Here is a 22,813-nt window from a genome sequence, read left to right as displayed (position 1 = left end):
GCCTTAGGTCAATAAGTTGGCTCATTGTATAAGTCTAACAATCTTCCAATTTTGATATATGTGCAAAAGGTCATTTATACTAAAATGATTGACTCTAATATTAACGACATTAAAGTGACTTTTAACTAATTAGGATGTATTAATTTTAGTTTAAAATAATTCTGTGTTCACATTTTTATCAAATATGAAGATAATCATAAGAAAATATTTTTTAAAGGTCAGGTCAATTTGTTAAGATTTAAGCTTTAAAAACTGTATATTATATTTTTGGTGTGAGCCTAGCTTGTCTGGGGAAGGTGGGAAATGAATGGGAGAAAGGGAGGAAGCAGGAACTGTGGTTGGTATGTAAAATAAAAAACTTTTAAATAAAAAAATTGTATATTAGTGGCATTGGTACTTTAATCGGTAAAATTAACTTAATAGATTATGATAATCAAAATATAGCTTAAATTACTTTCAATAAATGATCGGCTCTACCGCCAGTTTCTTGCACTTTTCTAGTGTTGCATATGTAAAAAGGTCTTCAGTTTGCAGGATTATAATTTCCAAGTCTAGATGAATATAATAGATTGGTTAGTCACAATTCATTAGTAACTTTATTTTTAATTAGAAAAATATTATATACATATATATATTGATGTGCTTCTAATTTCCTTAGTTAATAAAATGCATTAAAATAGTGTATGTGATATAATTTAAATGTTAACTAATTATTACAGCTTGTTAAAACAGTAAATATTTATTAATGTATGAATGGACAAAATTTTTGATCACATATTTGTTTGATTATTAGTTTCAGCATTGTTGACAACACTAATAATGATCATTTTTACCACTGCACATATACAGATACTTCTTTAGACTATTAAATCATCTTATATATTATAATAATTGAACAAGAGAAACACTCAGATTTATGTTTCTTATAATATCACAGTCTTATTAAAGTATATGTAGTCTAGTTAATATTAAAAGTAAGAAAGTATTTATAACACAAGTATTTGCATTACACAGAATTACACAGAGTTTTCTTAAATTATCATATATTGTTCCTCCTCCCCATCACCAACCATCCCCCTGTGGCACCAGCAACTACCTGAGCCACATGCCCTTTCACATAATAATCAAAATACAGAATAAAAGAAGAATATTAAGAGCAGTGGGGGAAAAAGATCAAGTAACATATAAAGACAGAACTATCAGAATTACACCTGACTTCTTAATGGAAACTCTTAAAGCCAGAAGGTCCTGGACAGACATTCTGCAGACACTAAGAAACCACAGATGTCATCCCAGACTACTATACCCAGCAAAGCTTTCAATTACCATAGATGGAGAAAACAAGATACTCCATGACAAAACCAGTTTTAAATATTACATATGCACAAATCCAGCCCTACAGAAAGTACTAGAAGGAAAACTACAACCAAAGAAAGTTAGCTATAATCACCAAAACATAGACAATAAATAACTTCACATCAGCAAATCACAAAGAAGAGAAACATATATACACACACTAACACCACCACCAATAAAACCAAAAATAAGAATTAACAATCAGTGGTCATAAGTATCTCTTAATATCAATGGACTCAATTTGCATATAAAAAGACACAGGCTAACAAAATGGGCTTGAGGGCCAGATGGCTCAAACCAGTAAAAAAGATACTTTCTGAGAGCCAGCCTGGGTCTGCCTGATGGTCTTAGCAACAGCAGCTGAAACACGATCAGGAGATGACCTGGATCAATGAGAGGCAGCCATATCACACCAGCAGATGCATATTCATCAGACCTCCACCCAGGGTGGGGGGAGGGTATATAAGGCTTGCCTCTTTCTGAATAAACTGAGCTTGTTGTTTCAACATTCTCCCGGAGTCTGTGTGGTTTGACTCTGTGCCTACTTGGCCCCCACCCCCATAGCGAACAACCGCAAGGACCCTGATACAGGCACAGGAGGCCACTTATTAAATATGAAACCAGTAGCACAGACACTGAGAGCAACAATTAATAAATGGGGCCTCCTGAAACTGAGAAGCTTCTGTAAGGCAAAAGACACTGTAAATAAGACAAAATGACAGCCTAAACCATGGGAAAAGATCTTGCCCAAAGCCACATCTGACAGTGGGCTGATCTCCAAAATATATAAAGAACTCAAATAACTAGACATTAAAACACCAAATAATCCAATTAAAAATGTGGTGCAGTTCTAAACAGAAAATTCTCAATAGAAGACTCTCAAATGTCTAAAAGACATAAAGGAAGTGTTCAATATACTTAGTCATCAGGGAAATGTAAATCAAAATGACTCTGAGATGCCAGAGATACCTGTCAGAATGGCTAAGATCAAAAACACTGATGACAGCTTGTGGTGGAGAGGATGTGGAGAAAGAGGACACTCACCCACTGCTGGTGAGAGTGCAAACTTGTACAGTCACTTTGGAAATCAATATGGCGGTTTCTCAGAAATTGGGAATCAACCTATCAACCACACCACAAAGACATCTACTCAACTATGTTCATTACAGTATTATTCATAATAGTCAGAACCTGTAAACAACCTAGATGACTTTCAACTGAGGAAAGGATAAAGAAAATGTAGTACATTTATACAATGGAGTATTATGCAGCAGGAAAAAAGCAATGTCATAATGAAATTTTTAGGCAAATGGATGGAACTAGAAAAAAATCATTCTGAGTGAGGTAACCCAGACCCAGAAAAACAAACATGGTATGTACTCACTCATAAGTAAATATTAGATGCAAAGCAAAGGACAAACAGGCTACAATCCACAAACCCAGAGAAGCTAGGTAAAGAGGAGGACCCTAAGTGGGACACACATGGATTGCCCCAGGAAGGGGAAAGGGTTAAGATTTCCTGGGAAAACTGGGAGAGAGAGTAAAGGGGAGGGAATGGGGGTTTGGAACACGAGGGTGCTGGATGACCCAGTTGAGGGAGGGAAAGATAGGAAGAACAATGAAAGAGATATTTTGCCAGAATGGGCCATTGTGGGGTTAGGGAGAAATCTGGTGCAAGGGAAATCCCCAGGAACACACAGGATGTCCCCAGCTAAGACTCAAAGCAATGGTGGAGAGGGTGCTTGAACTAGACTTTCCCTGTTCTCAGATTGGTGTCTACTCTAATTGTCATCATAGAACCTACATCCAGTGATGGAAGCAGATGCAGAGACTCACAGCCAAGTACTTGGCTAAGACTCCTGGAGATCAGTTGAAGAGATGGGGGAGGGATTATAGGTGCAAGATGGGTCAAGATCATGATGGGATAAACCACAGAGACAGTTGACTCAAGAGTAGGAATTCACAGACTCTGAATGAGGGTGACAGTTGTGTGGTTTGATGTGTTTGTGGGACCCCTGGCAATGGGACCAGAACTTATCCTCAGTACATGAGTCCATTCCCTATGGTGAAATGCCTTACTCAGCCTTGATGCAGTGGGGAGGGTCTTAGAAATGCCACTACTTGGTATGGCAGCCTGTGTAGAATACTCCTAGACAAAGGAAAATATTATTTCCCAAACTATTAACTAAAGTTGATTATTATTATTGAAACATTCTAATGACCAAATCAATATCCTGTCTAAATGACTTGGGGATCTTATTTATGTGTTAATATAAATGAAAAAAAGCAGAATCAAAAGAGGTTTCCATGTCTCTCATTTCAAACTGACTTGTAAAGCTTATGTCAGAGACATCTGAAAGAATCTACCTCCAGCATTTCAAGAAACAAGGCAAGACTTTCTAATGACCAAATCAACATCCTGTCTAAATGACTTGGAGAACTTATTTATGTGTTAATATAAATGAAAAAGAAGCAGTTTCATTAATTTTATTTCAAGTACAGAAATCTCTGCTTGCCTTTAGATGATAAGTAATTGGAAAACTTGCTATTCCAATAAAAATAATGATGACATAATCAAAACAAGTAGTGTTCATAAAATTAATCCAAATAAGAGTTTTTTATTACTCAACAATTGAAGTGGATTTTGTGATTTTATATAGTTTATGATTAATGTTTATTTGTTGAGGCTGAGCTTATTGTTTCACTGTGAAAAATCTCATGATTTCTAAAAGCTAAAATAAATGAAACAACCTATGTTCTGTATGAAGTTCAGTCCATCCTGAACACATATATCCCCAAAATGCTATAGAACATTCCCTATTCATCTCATAAATTTTAGTCAGCAGCTGTTTTGTTCCAGTGCTATCAAAAGTCTTGAATATATGCAGCTTAATTTTACACCAACATGTTCAAGTGTACCATCCTCCCACCAGAAGGGTTTAATTGTTCCATGTATAGGCTACAGTTGAAGAGTAGCTTCATTTATTGGTAAACATCATTCAGTGTCTTCAGGCTCCTATGCCAATCATTGTCTATTAGTATTTTACTTTGCCTATTCATCTACTTTTCCCAGTATCTTAATGCACATGAATCTGTGTGTAAATTTTAGATTTTCTAATCTATTTCTATAAGAATAAGTTGTGCTATCTTTAATTAAAGTCTCTGCACCTCTCTTACCTCACTAATTTCTCTCCTTTCTTTCTACCAGGTACTTTTCCTTCTTAATCTTTTACTAAAACATTATACAAACTTTTCAAAAACAATGTGATAGTCCAGTGCTTCAATAAATAATGACTTAATGGCCCAAAAGAGTAAAATATGTCAACAATCATCACAGAATTTATTTGTTTACTATGCATGACATCACTAGAAAGTTTCAAGAACCTGCTAAGTCATAAATGTGTAGTAAATAAGTTAAAAATGTTTTGTACTTCTTGTTTGAATTAAAAATAAAAATAAGTGAAGAATAAATTATAAATTATCTATTCATTAGTTTTTTAGATAATTTACTCACAATTAAACTCTGAAAATGTACAATATACAAGCAAAATATTCAAACTCACTTCTCAAATTTGATGCTAAATCATCATAACGTATTTCTAGACTTTTAGAAAAATGTTTGTGATCAATCAATTAAGTGTATATTTGATTTATGAAATAGTTTGTTTCAGAACTATTTCATAGAATATTACTTCTTGTTATAGTAAACTGACAAAATTGCTGTTGAATATCACTGTAAGTGACTTGAATCTTCACTAGGAAATCTTTAACAGAACATTTTGCTGACCTTCTCCACCACACACATACTTAATTCTGAACTCAATTTCCCCATCACTATTCTTCATTCTACATTAGACACCTACTATATCTTTATTTCTCATTTAAATAAATATTTACCTTACTTCTGTTATAACTTTTTCCTACTTTAACTATTTTGAAGTATAAGATATATGAATAAATAAATATGCTCTGAATTTTTTTCTTCCTATGAAACCATGATCCATGACAATATAACTTATCAAAGTTCTTCATCTCTACAGTGAAGCTCCCAGCCAAAAAGTTACCCAATAGAGTTATTTTAGTATTAACACCATCATTTTCCACTATTGTATTGCTATTCCAAATTTACCTTCACTGCTCAAAATTCTTTTATTAAATTATCCATGGTTTTGAGGAAGATTACTTATTTGAACTCTTCACTATGATATTATAAGAAACAGCATGCAGAGATAATAATTCTATTAAATTATTCAAATCTATCAATAAATGTCTTATTTTAATTCAATTTTTATATTTATTAGTATAATTTCAAATATTAATCTGAAATCATTTCCTTGTGTACCTCTCCATCATATCTGCCTGCCTCTGCCTCCTGGGTGCTGGGATTAAAGGCATGAGCCACCATGCCCAGTAATTTGGTGGTTTTAACTTGGTTGAGAAGCTAGACATAATAGTTAGGTAAAGTAGGAGAGGAGGAAGAAAATTTTGGAGGTAGATTACACCAAGGGAAGATAAAGAGAACTATAGACAGGCAGAATGTCTCTCTTGGACTGGTGAACACTGATCTGTACTTTCCAGAGAGGGGGCTACTCAGTCCATGGAAAGTCATAGGGACAGTGATCCAGGACCTCACACTGTGCTGGATGTAGTATTTTCCCACTAGCTAGAGTATTTGCATGTCATCAAATGGTATGCCTTGTGGATGAAATAAAATTAGCTTCAATTAAAGACTCTGTTGTACCCAACCTCTCAGTACAGAAGCAATTTTGGAGGCTGACCCTAGGAAATTTAACACTATATGCCAAAACAAATTTCCATATTAACCAACTACTTTATTTACTATTCCACATAAGATAATTTTATTGTGTTTCTGATGGGACATGTTTTCCTTATTTTGACATCCATGATATATATATATATATATATATATATATATATATATATATATATATATATATATATATATATATATATAATTTACACTGTTTATAAAGAACATTTTAAGGTTTATTTTTGTTTTAATCTACAATTGGGTCTTTAAAAATAATAAAACAGGAATATGAAGCTGGAGATTTGACTCAAGGGTTCAGAACTCTTACTGCCCTTTCAGAGGACCCAGGTTCAGTACCCAATACCTACATCAGGTTGCTCACAATTGCTTGTAGCTCAAGTTCTAGAGGATCCAGTGTCCTTTTATCTGTGTAGGCACCTACATGTTCACAATATAAATAAAAATGGGCACAAATGCAAGCAAATAAATAAATAATAAAATAACAAACTAAATAAATAAACCTTGTAAAATACTTTATAGTAAACTTGTATTAATACTTGTAATAATTGTGCACTTTTGTATTATTTAGTGTGAATAGTCACGAATAGAAATGTATGTAGTAGTGTGTGTTTCTTACAAATACATATGTAGCTTTCTCATTTATTCACTTGTTTAAATTAAAAGCAAAATTGAAAATAACTTTTCATATCATCTATTATGAATATAATCTTATTCTTCAAGCAGATAATTGGAAAAGAACTAATTGCAGGTGTTCAGAGTCATCACAATTAATCAATGTGCTTATGTTTCATTTGCTCTTGAATAAAAATGTTTCTGATTGACAACACTGAATTTTTCATTAATTTTTATCAACTCCATATAGAAACGACCATCAAGTCAGGAAAGCTGTACATTTGTGCTGTGAATACACTCTGAAATAGACATTAATATGCTTAGTAACACAGAACCAATTAAGGATTCTTGGTTTGCATAAAGTAGTGAATTTTAGCATGTTAAATAAGAGGGATGTTTAAGTCTCATCAGTTTTCTTCAGAAATAGCCTACGTGACAGCACTACCACAATATCATTGTTAAATATTTTGACACTTAATAAAACTAAACTTTAATTAGAATAAAATAGCAAACCTTTACATCTGTGTTACTGATTTTTGCTTTGCTTAGGACTACTTACTGTTTTCTAAAGATATGCGCACACTACTATGTATCTGTCCACGATTATTATACACCTAACTCTAATCCCAATCCTCATCTTCACTTTGACCACCCCCTTATTTAGAGTACTAACCCTCCTATGGCAAGGAGATGAATAAATTTTGTGAATGACCAGGGCATTATATTCATAAGTAACTATTCATGATAGTCTTATCAAATGCAATTGGCACAAAAAGAAAGAAAAATATTTCCCTCCCGCCTGCCACTTTTTATTTCAAGTAGTTCAATTGAATGGTAGAAGCACCTATGACTATGTTGATATTAATGTGTAGGACAGCATTTAAAAATACTACATTCTGATTTACATTTGGAACACTTGATTTTATCATTTCATTAACAAAGCATGCTTTCTACTAAACATTATTGTTTTGTTAGTCTTATCATTTTTAAGCAGACACTTTTAATTTGTGACACTAATTATAAGGTATCCATATACTTTGGTTTTCTCATTTCACTAAGGGGAGATGGAGAAAGAATTCCAATCACTTCATATTTGCAGATTTCAGCTTTCTTTAGATTTATTCTGATCAAAGCCTTACGTTCCTCTTTTGATCATCATCAATGAAATCAGTTTCTGTGAAAACATCAAGGTGGATGCGTCTTGCAAGTCAATAAGAGATTGAAATTACCCTCCCACATAATGTTATTTCCACTGGGCATGAACTTTGTGGTGTTTTTAAAAGGCTGATATGAAATCAGCTGCCCAAACCTTTCTACTAGAAAGAAAAATTCAAGGGCATATTAAAATACAAGGTTATTTGTCTTCATACTAGAAATATTAAAATAATTTGGAATGTGTTAAATACTATGTAAGATGAACATTTTATATCATAATAGAATGTGTGGTTATTATTTTCTAATTCTTACAATTAAGTCATGGTATATCAGATTGTTTGAATGAATTTCAATTTATTTCTGACCCTGACAGCAAAGGATTTGTTCTCAAGAATGAAATAAAAATCAAACCACACACTATCTGCTTTTTACCCATTGCCCAAATGACTTTCAATATCTAGTTACAGGGTAATTAAAAGGCATTGAATGCAGCTATCTCAGTTAGTGTAATGCATATGACTGCCATAAAGACAGTTGTGTAGAGTGGAGTTCACCACAGTGCTGGAGAGCGGGTTTGGGAAGCTACATAACAATGGAGAGACGTGCTTTTCCCTGCCATGCACAGTGTCTGTCACTCTGTAAACCTTGCTTTCCTCTGCTGTTGGGTTTGTTATTTTGTTTAAGTATTGAAAGTGTAGTGCATTATTAAAAGAAGACAGTTAAAAATGTTTCAAAATTACCAAAGTCCATTAAGAGATTTCAGAGATTATGATTTCACAGGACCTCAAAACGAAAAAAAAAAAAGAAAGGCGACTATTTCTCTGCTCAGAGAAACCCAAACTCATTTTGATTATACAAACAAAATTTAACTCTGAATATGATTTTCAGGTTTACAATATACAGAACCTTTTTTTTTCATGTGATTAACAATTTAAGTACAAAGCAATTAATCAAATTTAAGAAATAAAGATTTTACAAGGAGGGGTTATTTATAAATCTGTCAAAAAATAAAAACAAAATTTAAAAGAATAAGTTAAGATTCATGATATTTAGAATGGACTGTAGTTTTAAAATATATCAATTTGTATAGGTAAATGTATATGTGTGATTTGATTAGACACTGCAAGTTTGAATGATTTGTATCCATGAGGCTTTGCTACTCCGATTTTGCTCTAGTTTTAAAATGGAATTGTAGTTGTATCACAAATAGCATTTCAGTAAGGCCTGATATGTTGAATCTGTTAGAGGGGAAACAGAAGATACATTTCAGTTTACATACATGGGAATGGGATTTCTGAATAGAAATCAAGTAGCACACTAACAATCCACAAATGGAACTCATGAAACTAAACATCTTTAGAACAAATAACACAAGCATTTGAGCTAAGAGGCAGCCTGCAGAATGGGGAAAATGTCACTACTAGTAATATATATGATGGAAGATTAGTGTCTCCATTATATAAAAAAAAACAATAAATAGAAAAAATCATGAAAAAAGCATCCTAATTAAAAATTGGAAAATAAAACAAAGACAAAAAAATTCTTAAAAGAATAAAAATGGTTCAGCTGTAATTTTAAAAAGTATTAAACATCATTATCCACCAGGGAAATTCAAAATAAGACTATTTCAAGCATTCATCCTAGCACTGGCATAATGGATAATACAAAGAAATAAAAAAAACAATGGTAACAAATGGTGTGGCTACGGGAAAGGGACTGTTTATGCATTGCTGCTGAAAGTACAAGCTGGTGGCGCAATCATGATGGAAACGGGTGTGGAGGTTCCTCAGAAGTCTAGAACTATATCCACAACCTGGCCAGCTTTACCACTCCTGGTCACATTCTCAAAAAGACTTGATATTTAATACAGAAAAAACTTCTCATTCATATGAGAGCTGTTGATCAAATCACAATTGACAAGAAATGTAAAAAAATCCTATATTCTTACCAAATTATGGATAGGTAAGGAAAATATGGTATATTTATGAAATTTACTATTATTCAAGTATGAATAAAAAATAATTATTAAATTTTCAGTTAAGTCATTGGTCCTGGAAATATTCATTCTGAATGAGGAACCCACCCTCATAAAGACCCAACACTTCATATTTTCTCTCATATATGAGGGATATTTTTGGATTGTTAAATGAATGAGTTTAAATTAGTGATTGCATAGATAACAACACAAATTATAAGAGGACTTCAAAGTATAGGTAATAAAACTCAGAAAGTGAAAAGGGGAATAATGATATGGGACTTTATAGGGCATGGTACAGGAGATGTTATTGAGCAAGAACAAGAAACACTAAAAACTTCAAAGGTCATATAGAAACACACTACTTTATAAGATTTTTAAAAAGTGGCCAGGATTTGGAAAGGGAGAGGTGCATAGAAGTGTTTGGGGGAGGAGAAAAAGAAGGGGAAAATGGTATAATGATATTTTAATTTAAGTAAATGAACACACAAAATTTGGAGGGAAAATGTTGAAGTCAAGTAAGGGGGTGGAATTCAATGAAAAGGGACGGAGGTTGCATTTGAACAAACACTTAACATACATCTATAAAATTCTCAAATAGAGAATAAATAAAAACAAAACTATGCATGGTTTATAACAGAGAGAGGTCTGGATACCTCTCACTCCAAGGAGATCATGTAACTCGTGAGATTCTTACTTTTTTTTTTTTCTCACACATTCTGACCAAACTGAGTAAAGATGAAAAACAATAAATAAGCTGTAGGCTTGGGTGAGACTTTGATATGAATATTGCGAAATTCTAAGTGGGTAGAGCACAAGAGTAAGGACTAGCAGTCCACTTATAGATAACAATAATAGAAGGGTTTATACAGTCTGCTCTCTCACAAATAGTCACTATGGGAAAAGCACAAAGATGAGAATCTCACAATCTTAATTCTTGACTTCACACTGACATCTTTGGCTAAGATCTTCCTGACAAAATAGCCAGGCTTAGGCCCAGGTAATACTTTCTCAAGTCTACTACTCATGTATTAGTTTCAAAATTGACTTTTCTAGGCCTAGTAAATTGAGGCCAAAACTCCCCTCCATGTATAGATTAGGAATTTCAGTAAAGACAGAATATTATATTGAATGAAGGATACAAACACCAGAAATATAGCAGTTCTTCAAAAAAAAAAGCCTAAATTCCATGTTCTATGTTGTTGATGGCAGTTTATATGCTTAAATTGTACCTATTTCTACCATCGCATGCAACATACTCACTAGACAGCATATTTACCTTCATGATCACTCCACTTTGTCTGAAGCAGCTATAACTAAGACTCACAATAGAGGCACAAAACCATGAACAGAAGCAGCACTAAAAATGTGTTTCTCCTCACACATAACTCAAAATGATAAAGCTAAATTTTAAAATAGGCACCTTGTGGGGGACCCACCTCCACATTTTCTCCCCCAGGGTACTCTTGAGGAGTGAGGGATAAGAGATTTAGATAGAAATATAGAGAGGAGAGAGATAGATAGAAACACAGGATAGCCTCGGGAGGGCCGGGATCCTAATCCACGCTCGGTTTCTATCTCTTATAAAGGGCTTTTTTAAAGGAATGCCAAGGGGTGGAGCAAAAGACCTCCCCCAGCACAGCCACGTGCAGACTCTTCCAAATACCTGGTAACCACATATGCGGTCAATCCATCCCCTTATGCAGCCCTGCTGGGTAAAGCAAGCTCAGATCTCATTAGAAAAAGCTCTGTGGGCTCCCACAGCACAGGAGAAGGTTAATGCTAGAAACTAATAAAAAAATTTAATAACAATAACAAAGAATCTGAAAAAAGTTATGAAGTATTTATTTCTGGCCTTTCCAATTCAACATTTTAAAGCATTACTGACTTTCCATCAACAAAATCTGAAGAATGAAAGCTATGTTAAAGGAGCAACTATTATATCTCCCAGTTGTTTGTTGTAAGTAATAACTGCTCTATGGATAATAATGTGTCACTAATGATGTATGAATGTACTATGTTTTCCATGCGGTATAATAAAAATGTTAACGTGCATATGATTTCTATTCCAATGGCATCTCAGACTTGAAATAGAGGAGCTAACAGATCAAAGGTGACCAATATCATTTTTTTCAGAGAGCCCTTGAGTAACAGAAAATGTATCTGACTTAAAGGAATTCACAATAGATCAGCATCATGACACACATATAAGTGTCTATTAATAACATTTTAAATGAAATGTTAAAGTCATTGCCAGATTGTAAAGCTCCTTTCACCACAAAGTATCTTGCCCCAGCCACTCCCTGTTGTTCTTTTTGTAGAGATGCTTCTTGTGTGAGGAGTCTACACTGTCCTCCAATGCTTGGCATCTCAGCACTCTCATCGTAACGTGTGGACAGGTTTCCTTCTTCTTCTACATGACTTCCCTACTCTGAAGAGTTCCTTTTCATTTCCTAAGGGGCCATTGTAATGGACTCTTTTTTGGTTGCATTCTTGATTTATATCTTTCTAGCATTTACTTCTGTTGATCTTTTATTATTATTTTGAAACTTTCCTCTCCTTGAGCTTCTTTATAATCCCCTTTAATTTATTTTCTTCAAATTTTTCATGTATTCATTATTACATTCACCTCCTTAAACCTTGATTCTTTTCATTCTGTAATAAACTCAAACCATAGTTATTGCTCACATACATACATCCATACCACATAGGATTCTGGCTGCACAGAGACTGAGAGCTCACAGGTATGCTGAGCCACTAGTGAATCTGGCTCCGGAGAGAGAACCTGTTTAAAAAGAAAAATCCAAACTCCATCACATACAAGGATTCTGAATACAGGAAGGATATTTTAGTTTTGTTTTGTCTGTTGTTTTGTTTTATGTCTGGACTTGGCAAATAACACTCAATAGATAGAGTATGGCTGCTGCTGGAAATACTCCCAAAAATTTGGCTCTTTTCTGAAATCAAACAGTTTGTTCATATGGGTGTTTAAAATTTCCCCTGCCGTCATTCTTGCTGGATGCCATAGTCTAACATACATAACCCATAAAACAAATAATTGAATCATTTCCTATAAGGTTTGTATATTTTATGTTTTTAGTAAGTAAAATTTTATGGAGTCTATTAGTAAACATGCATATATTCATCCTACTTTTATGTAATTTACTATTTCAGTCCTAAAATAATTTTATTGTTTAATTACTTAAAATTTCATAATAATCCATGGCCTAACCTGCTTCATGTTCAGATTCAATGTTCATGAGGGAGATCGGTCTGTAGTTCTCTCAACATCCCTAATCATCAAGGAAATGCAAATCAAAATAACTCTGAGATACCACCTTACGCCTGTCAGAATGGCTAAGATCAAAAACACTGAAGACAGCTTATGCTGGATAGAATGTGGAGCAAGGGGAACTCTCCTCCACTGTTGGTGGGAATGCAAGCTTGTACATCACTTTGGAAATCAATATGGCACTTTCTTAGAAAATTGGGAATCAATCTCCCCCAAGACCCAGCTATACCACTCTCGGGCATATTCTCAAGGAATGCTCAATCATACCACAAGGGCGCTTGCTCAGCTATGTTCATAGAAGCATTGTTATAATTTGTAGCCACATTGTCTTCATTGGACTGTAGATTACAAATTCCACTCTAACTATGAATAATCCTCTCTTGACATATGTGTGTTATTTATTCCAAGTTTCCTTCTTCTTCCAAAGATAGCATTGAGGCTGGAGTTATGGTAACATTGAATCCAGTATAAATACTTTAAATTTTATTATAGCAACATATATGCTATTTCTATTGAAAATCCATTCCAAAATTGAAGGTAAAAATGAAATTCAAAGAATAAAATTCGACTAACTACAAAGTAGATAAAAATAGCAAAGAAAAATTGAGACTGTTCATAATATGAATACAACAAGAAAAATTCTAATTTGAAACAATAACATATAGCTGTCCAATATTCTTAGTATAAATTTATAAATGAATGCCATGTATTAAAATACCAAAAGTGATATTGTCACTCATATGACCTCACCATATTGTATTCATTAGTTAACATTTTCAGAGTCAAGATTGCATTACTCAACATCTTGATTTTAACTTTAATTTTGAAAATTGTTATTTATATTTGATAGGAATGTTGTTCAAATTTCTAAAGGTCTTTTAATAAAAAACTCACAGCCTGATATTGGGGTAAATGCTAAAATATCAGAGAGAGAAAGGAACAAGCCACAGCCGCATCTTACCTCTAGAACTCCTCAGCCTGAAAGCCTCTGGTTCCTGTCTCATCATGTCTTATGTACCTTTCTCCACACAGCCATCAATACTGGGATTAAAGATGTATGTGCATGCTTCCCAGTACTGGGATTAAAGGTGTGTGCCACCACTGCCTGGCTCTGTTTTTTTTTTTTTTTTTCTTCTAAACTGAGTCAATCTCATGTAGTCCAGGGTGGCTTAGAACTCACAAAGATCCAGACGGGTCCCTGCTTCCTGAATGCTACGATTAAAGATGTGTGCCATCATGGCCTGGCATTTGTGATTAATCTATTAGTTTTTTCTGTCCTCTGATCTTCAGGTAAATTTTATTAGGGTGCACAATATATCACCATATTATATGTATGTATATACACATATATACTTAGGTCTTACTTCATACAAAACCTTGCATTGGGGAATTCTCACTTAAAATCAGTAAAACTGTTTTTCAGGGATAGAAAAATAGATAATAACATAAAGTATATCTCAAGAAGAATAACTGTCCACAGGAATCAAACTTATCAAGTAGAATTTTATATAATGCTATCTATTTAAAATGTAACTTGCTTATTATGTTACATTATTAAAACATATTTCTGGCTAAGATTTGTTTAAGATTCTATTATTTAGGATTCTATTTATTTGATATTTTATCTATCAATTTACCAGTCATCGTTGTATGTTCACATTTATTTCTCCTTATCCATCCGTTCATAAAATATATATATCAAATTTTCTTCCTCTACATGAATTCAGAAAATAATGTGCTTACAGACGTTTCTTTAATATCTCAGTACCACCACTGGATAACAGTTGTCACTTTGCCTAGTATTCGGAATCTGTGGATTAGTCTCTCAAAGCTTACAGTTCACTTTGTGGACTCTTTTAGTTCTGTAAATGGATTTTTTTCTAATTCTTCCTTCTTTGGCTATACATTAATTCTTATTTTCCTTCCTCCCATCATTTTACATTAGTACTGTTCTTTTCCTTGATTTTGGTGATTGACTATTCTTGAAAAGCATCTGTAGCTCCCAAGCTCACCATTTTCAGCTTTATCTAGAGAATGTCAATTCTGATTAGAAGGCAGAAGTGTGACAAACATGAAACCATGTCTTCTTATTATTTGCACAATTTTCCTATAGTGGTATCACTTAAGGACATGCTCAGGTAGGATTCTCTCTCTCCAGGTAACTATCAATTCTCAGTAGTTCCTGAAGGAACTTTGCGCTCACCTCTTCTATCCATGTAGAGATTTTGTCTGCTTTGAACGTGGGCAGGCCTTATTCATGTTTACATCACTGATGTAGTCATCCACCATCTTTGCAGTAGATGTTGATTAAAATAGACTCAAAACTATGCAGAGAATAAGAGAGTGCAGCATGATCAGCCTTCAATTGGACATCTATATCATACTTTCTACTTTCAAGGCTTGGGATCCATTGTGGAGGAGGAAGAGAAACAAAGAGTGTACAGCAAAAGTCAGTGTATGAATATAAGGATACAGTGCCTTCTGGACACAGTAGGGCTGTTGCACATATGAACTCACAACGCCTATGAGAGTTAGGATTTAACACAAGCAGAATCTAGACCAATTCAAATTGCAGAATGAAGAGTGGAGATAGGCACAAAGTTCTACCCATAGCTGAGGAGCTTTGAGAAATTGATAGCTGCTGGGAGCTAGGGAGTCAGCTTACTTTATGATTGTAGCCTCTGATAATTGGACCACATCCCATAGAAAAAAAGACCCTTATACAAGGATTTATGGATAACACAAAGAGAAATTGATGGGGAAAGAAAATGACACAAATTTGAAGAGGGCTGGTGTGTCTTGAAGATGTGAGGGAGGAGTGAACATGATGAAAATACATTGAAATTCTCAAAAAGTTTTAATAGGATGCACATTAACAGAAGCAAAGCTCAGTACTCACAAAATAAAAGACAGATATTGAGAATAATGTTCTTTAATGAAAAAACCCATTTTTGGACTTTGCTTCTGACCATGAGATCGTAAAAATCATTCTGCTTCCCAGAAACCCTTAGGGTGCTATGAAATTGCTTTCCCACTTATTCTACACATAGCCTATTTGTCCACCAGTTTTCACCTATATATTAGCATATGGTGAAAATAGCAAATAGAATGAGTGCATATTAACATGAGATAAATTCTATAGGTCAGGATTAACTTCCGTCTTTTAGTTTTATAATGGAGCGTGTTATAAGTGAATGTTCACTGCATCTGATTTCAGGTGCCTCATTTTTATCAAGTATTTGTCATCCCCTAAATTCTTACCTCATACTTATCTCTCTGACTTGTCAACTGATTGTAAAAGAGAATGGTACTTATGCTGAACTTAGTAAATTGAAAAGTTGTTTAATGGTTCAAAACCCCTCACAGATGACTGGATTGAGGATAGCACACTCATTATTATTTATGACTTTATTTCCAGGTCTGTATAAGTCAGTTCATTGAAACCACTGAAATAGCTTCCCCCTCCCAACAGTTTTATGAAGCAAAATGTACATGCTAACTTGGGGAGTCAGACTCCTGTAAATGAAAGAGAGCCAATGTTTTAAAATAAAAGATTGTGTAAAACACAAGTAATTGAGGATTGTTTACTCTAATTGAAAATGTGTTGTTTATACATCTGTAATTTTAAGAATTCTATAACTTTAAAAAATAATGTGACCTTTTATGACAATAATTATCTGTAATGTCTGTGGGTTTTTCCCTTAAACCTTTTATATACATTAAAAATAATCTTCAGAAGTGTCAGGGAGTGCAAGAGTTAGAGTGCAACAGTCAGGGATAGGTTTATGGTTTTAAATTAATTAGTGTGTGTGTGTCTGTCTGTCTGTCTGTGCATCTGTGTGCATCTGTGTGTGTGAGTGTTATGTGCTTGTGTGGATCTAGGCACATATGTGCTTAAACACTGGTGTGGAAGCCAGAGGACAAATTCCTGGAGTTGATTTTCTCTTTTCCATTTATTGAGACAGAACATGTCTTATATCTGTCTTCCTGTGTGCTCCAGCATAGTAGGACAGGCCCATAGGGTCAAAGAAATTGGCTCAAACCAGTTGCCAAGGCATGCACATAACATACTTCTTTGTGAGTCCATCTGAAGTCTGCCTGAGGACCTAGCAACAGGTGCTGTCAGAGTTCCAGATCAGGACTAGCCAATGAGGGACAAACATACAATGCCACCAGATTGGGAGACAGCTTGGGTGCTGGGAGGAGGGTATATAAGGCCTTTTCCATTATTGAATAAAGAAATTTGATGTTTGCCTTCAACGGACTCCTGGTGTCTGTCCGAGCCTTCTCACCCTCTCCCCAGAGGGAATGGTTAGGCTCCAACAACACTTGCCCCCCAAAACATCTGTCAAAGAAAATGTAGCTGTCAGTTTGGGCCCCCCTGAAATCTGTCAAGGAGAATGCAGCTGTCAGTTTGGGCTCTGTGGAATCTGTCAAGGAGAACACAGCTGTTAGTTTGGGCCCCAATATATCTATCAAGGAGAATGTAGTTGTCAGTTTGGGCCCTGAGATATCTGTCAAGGAGAATGTAGCTGTCAGATTGGGCCCCGAAATACCTGTCAAGGAGAGGGAGTAGTCTTGTCATTAAGTCATGCGCTGCTATGCCCTCTGCTCCACCATCACCGTGGGTGACTATGCCTCCACAGCAATATATTCTTGGGGTGACCTACCCCAGTACCCACCTGCCTCAGGAGGTGGTTACTCTCAGTGGTGCCAGGCATCTTACAACACTCACAGCCTGCACCACCGCAGGCCATAAAAGATTTCCCAGTCAATGTGGGCCCAAATGCAGATGCCTAGTACTGGTTTCCCTCCACCATAGCTGAACACTCCTTCATCCAGAAGGCAGTCAATGAGTCAGGCCCAGGTTCCCCCTACTTTCAGCATATCCTTGCTCAATGGCCCATGCAGTAACAAACTTATTTTGATTGGTACCATTTGCTTAAAGCTGTGTTGGACTCTACAGTCTTTCTCCGTTGGAGATCAACCTGTGATGATCAGGCAGAATCCCAGGCCCAGAGGAACATCTTATTTAACATCCCAGTGACCTATGATGTGCTCACAGGGAATGGGGGATACGTCCATTCAGATTGGCTTGAATGCCGATTTTCAACAGGTTTCGGACCTGGCCCTCAAGGCACTATAAGAGGCACAGCCTGGCCTACAAGCACTGGGCATCTCTGCCAAAGAACATGCCCCAGCCCCTGGTAAGATGGAGAGATCCTATCTCTCTCCAATGGCAGCCTCCAGCCCCATGTTTCATTGGCAGGGTTGTACTTTTAATCTTTCTCCTTTTTAAGTGTCTCCTACAGCACAGCCAGCAACAATGGGCAGCCACTTAGGTCACTCTACAGGTGTCAATGGCTTGTACACATCCAACTCATAGCCCTCCACAGGAGGTTATGCATGGCTGGCTTTCTGAAATTCAAAAGGCTACTGCCTGACCCTCCCTACCCAGGATGACACCTCAGGAATGGAAGCTCTTCTAGGGCTGATAGTCAATGATGGGTAAGAGCTGATTTGGCAAGCCAACCTAATACAAGTACAATCCAGTTGCTTAGCCCCCCTGAGGTGGGATCCGACTCCCACTGAGCTTCCACATAATAAAATAAAAGGGTGGATATGTAGTAGGACAGGACTATAGGGTTGAGGAAATTGACTCAAAACAGTTGCCAAGGCATGCATATGACATACTTCCTTATGAATCAACTTGAATTCTGCCTGAGGGCCTAGCAACAGGCACTGTCAGAGTTCTTGATCACTATCAGAGTTCCTGATCATGCCCAGCCAATGAGAGATGGCCACACAATGCCACCAGATAGGGTGCTTGGAGTAAGTTATATAAAGTCTTTCCCATTATTGAATAAAGGAGTTTGTTGTTTGTCTTCAACTGACTCCTGGTGTCTGTGCCATTGATGCCAAGCCTTGTCACCCTCTCCTCTGAGGGAGCTGTTAGGATCCAGCAACACTCCAGGATAGACATCCTCAAGCAACTGGCCATTCTTTATGTCTCCTTTTCTCATCTCTCTCCAAGACTGCACACCACTATGACTTTACTTTTTGAATGGGTTGGAGGAACTAAACTTAGATTCTCAAACTTGTTGAGAAAGCATGTTGTTAATCCACTCAATAGTCTAACTAAATCAAAGTTTGTTTTCTATTTATTTATTAAGGTAATTGGGGGCTGAAGAGCTGGCTCAGCAGTTAAGAGCACTTACTGCTCTTCTAGAAAACCAAGTTTAATTCCAAACATCCAGAATAGGTAGCTTACTATCACCAGCAACTCAAGCTTCTAGGGATCTATTGCTCTCCTTTGACTTTTGAGAGCACTCAGGTACAAGTGACAAATACACACACACACACACACACACACACACACACACACACACACACACACAGAAACATGCACACACAGATATGCACAAACAGATATGTACACGCACACATCATATGTATTAAAATATTAACAAATAAGAAAATATCTTGACATTTGATAGTGTAGTTGATGGTTTAAATATACATAATGATTTTAATTGCAATTAATTATTCAATTAAGTCTTTAAGGCCTGAAGCTATACTGAAGAAAATGATGTGGTTCTATGTTTATTAATATGGAAGCTATAATCACTCATAAGAACTTAATGAGTGACAATTACACGATTACAGTTGAAAGCATTTATAAATAATTATAAGTTACTTAATTTTTAGGGAATTTTTTTTTTTTTTTTTTTGAGACAGGGTTTCTCTGTGTAGCTTTGCGCCTTTCCTGGAACTCATTTGGTAGCCCAGGCTGGCCTCGAACTCACAGAGATCCGCCTGGCTCTGCCTCCCGAGTGCTGGGATTAAAGGCGTAGGGAAAATTTTTAATCATATTCCACCAAATTAAAATTTAGTTAACGTAATTTTGTTTTCTATTTGACATGCAGCTTAACTATCATTTCTACTCCAAATACCAATATTACATGTATACTTCAACATGTGTCAAATGTAATGATATAAATTCAAAGAATGAGTGGATTTTAAAATTATTTTAAATCTTACATGTATAGACTTTAACATGTTGTTTAAGAATTACTATCTCCACAGACCCAGAGAGGGTAATTGGTAAGGAGGACTCAAGGGAGGATTCAAGGGAGATCTCCCCGGGAAGGGAAAATAGAGCAGATTTTGCAGGTAGACTGGGGCCAGGTGGGGATGGAAACAGGAGCGATCAGGTAGAGGTTGAGGGGAGGGATAAAGGGAGAGATAACTTTGCGAGATGACTATAATTGGGGTGCATTAGGGGGGTGATGTGGAAAACTAGTTCAGTTGGAACTCCCTGGAATCTATGAGAGTGAACTAGTGAAGTTTCCCAGTAATGAGGCATATAGAGCCTCAACCAGCCATCCTTCCATAACCAAGCAAGGCTTCCATCTGTGGGACTGGGACAGCTACTCAGCCACAAAACCTTCAACCTACAATCTGCCCTTCCTGCAAGATGTGCGGGGGTAAATGGAAGCACAGAACTTAAGGGAGTGGTCGACCAATGACTTTCTGAATTTGAAACCCATGCTAAGAAAGGAAGGCCATGCTTCCTCTACCAGGATGGCCAATAATCAGATTCTGGATAGCCTAGAGACCCAGGATAGAGCCAACTGCAACTGAAAAAAAAATCAATGAAGTGATGACTACTGATGTTCTGCTGTACTTGTAGATCTGTTCTTAGTCCAGTTGATATCAGAAAGGAATTATACAGAAACTGATAGGCGCAGATGCAGAGATCCAGAGACAAACATTAGGGGGAGCCAGTGGAACCCCACAGAAGAGGGATCAGAGGGATTTTAGGAACTAGAGATTTCAAGGAAACCAAGAGATCATGGCCCACAGAATCAACTAAGTGGGGTGGGCTCGTGGGGTTCACAGAGATTGAAAGGAGAATGATGGAGCCTTCATGGCTCTACCCTAGGTCCTCTGCATATATATTATCATTGTGTAGCTTGGTGTTCTTGTGGGACTCCTAACTGTGAGAATGGGGAGTGTTTCTATGGTAGTTTGAATATCATTGTTCTGCGCAATCTCATAGGGAGTGGAACTATTAGGAGTTGTGGCTTTGTTGGAGTGGGTATGGCCTGGTTGGAGAAAGTGTGTCACTGTGGGGGTGGGCTTTGAGGTTTCCTCTGTTCAGGATAACACCCAGTGTGTCAGTCAATTTCCTCTGGCCTGCATATCAAGATGGATCCAGCACCATCTCTGCATTTATTCCACCATGCACCCACCATGATGATAAGGGACTGAACCTCTGGAAGTGTAAGGGAGCCACCCCAATTAATGGTTTTCCTTGTTACAGTAGCCAAACCCTAACTAAGACAGTCCCTGACTCATTTGCAGGTCTTAGGACCCTTTTTTTCCTACTGCATTACCTAGTCCAGTTTTGATATGAGTGTTTGTGCCTAGTCTTATTGTAACATTTTTTACGATGTGTTCAATTGATATCCCTGGAGGCCTGCTCTTTACTGAGGGGAAATGGAGGAAGAGTGGATCTGGAGGAGAGGAGACAGGGAAGAGTGAAGAGAGGGGAAACTTTAGTGAAGATATAATATATGAGAGAAGGATTTCTAAAAAGAGAGAGAGAAAGAATGAGCATTTCAAAATCTGTTTCAAATATTTTAGTGTTTTATTAACCTGAAGTTATAAATTTGAATCTGTTTCCACTCTTTATATGTCAACTGCAATCTGATAATAGCAAATCTGGAGTTATTGTTATTAATTTCAAATTAATCACGTGGAGATATCCTCTACTATTTCAGAACTGAAGTACAAAATTGATGTCTATATATAGGAATCACTAAATGAGTATATATTAGAAAATGCAATCACATATTTTTTCCTTTATGGATTATTATCTGCAATATGTTTTATTATTTTTGTTAGCATATAAAACACTGGTTTTCCTTATGATATTTCCATTGGCCTAAGACATTTTAATTTTCTCTACCTCTTCTCCCCCACCACTGTCCTTCCCATCCCCTTTATCTCTTCATAGTTCCTTTCTTCTCTAAGTGATCTCCACTTTTTCTTTTATGTCTCATGAATAACACTTATTTTTATTTTAAGAAATTTTTATTTGACAACATTTATGCAGTAAAAATTTTAAAATATGGCAAAGTTATAAATAAATGTTTTACTTTTTGATTAGTCTTTAAATAACATCTTTTATTTGGGCCACCTGTAACCATTGTCCATTTAGTTATAATAAAATGGTGCATTCCTAACTCTTTTGATACTCACTAATGTTCTTGCTCTTTTGATACCCAGTTTAGTTTATATAAATGAGAACACTGCTGTCATTAGGTTGTGAACATTCAATACACTAGGGACTATAATGAAAGGAATATGCTGAGGAAGGAATTTCATAAGCTTCAGATCAGCCTGGACTACATATGTTTTCCAGGCTAAGTTCTTGAAACACTGACCAACTGACTATCTAAGAAAGAAAGTGAATGTAACACATTTAAACATGTCTTTTGCCAACAGATTCTATTGGAAATTCTGTCAGTGGGAGATACTGGTCCATCCTTCAAGGTTTTGTTGCCTCACTTAGGTGTACCCTCTCTCCAGGTCCCTGCCATCTGTGTGGCTTTCTGTCACCTGC

The 22,813-nt window shown here is 35.9% G+C and overlaps 1 protein-coding gene across 1 annotated transcript in view; it reads right to left on the bottom strand.

Moving 5' to 3' along the window:
* The window catches only part of Klhl1 (kelch like family member 1), a 335,255-nt gene that overhangs the window by 120,206 nt on the left and 192,236 nt on the right, over positions 1-22,813 (bottom strand). The window lies entirely within an intron of this gene.

Source organism: Peromyscus californicus, unplaced genomic scaffold, assembly GCF_007827085.1.
Source record: "Peromyscus californicus insignis strain IS unplaced genomic scaffold, ASM782708v3 Scaffold_12__1_contigs__length_115047231, whole genome shotgun sequence".
Lineage (NCBI taxonomy): Eukaryota > Metazoa > Chordata > Mammalia > Rodentia > Cricetidae > Peromyscus > Peromyscus californicus.
This window is presented reverse-complemented; position numbering and strand designations above follow the sequence as displayed.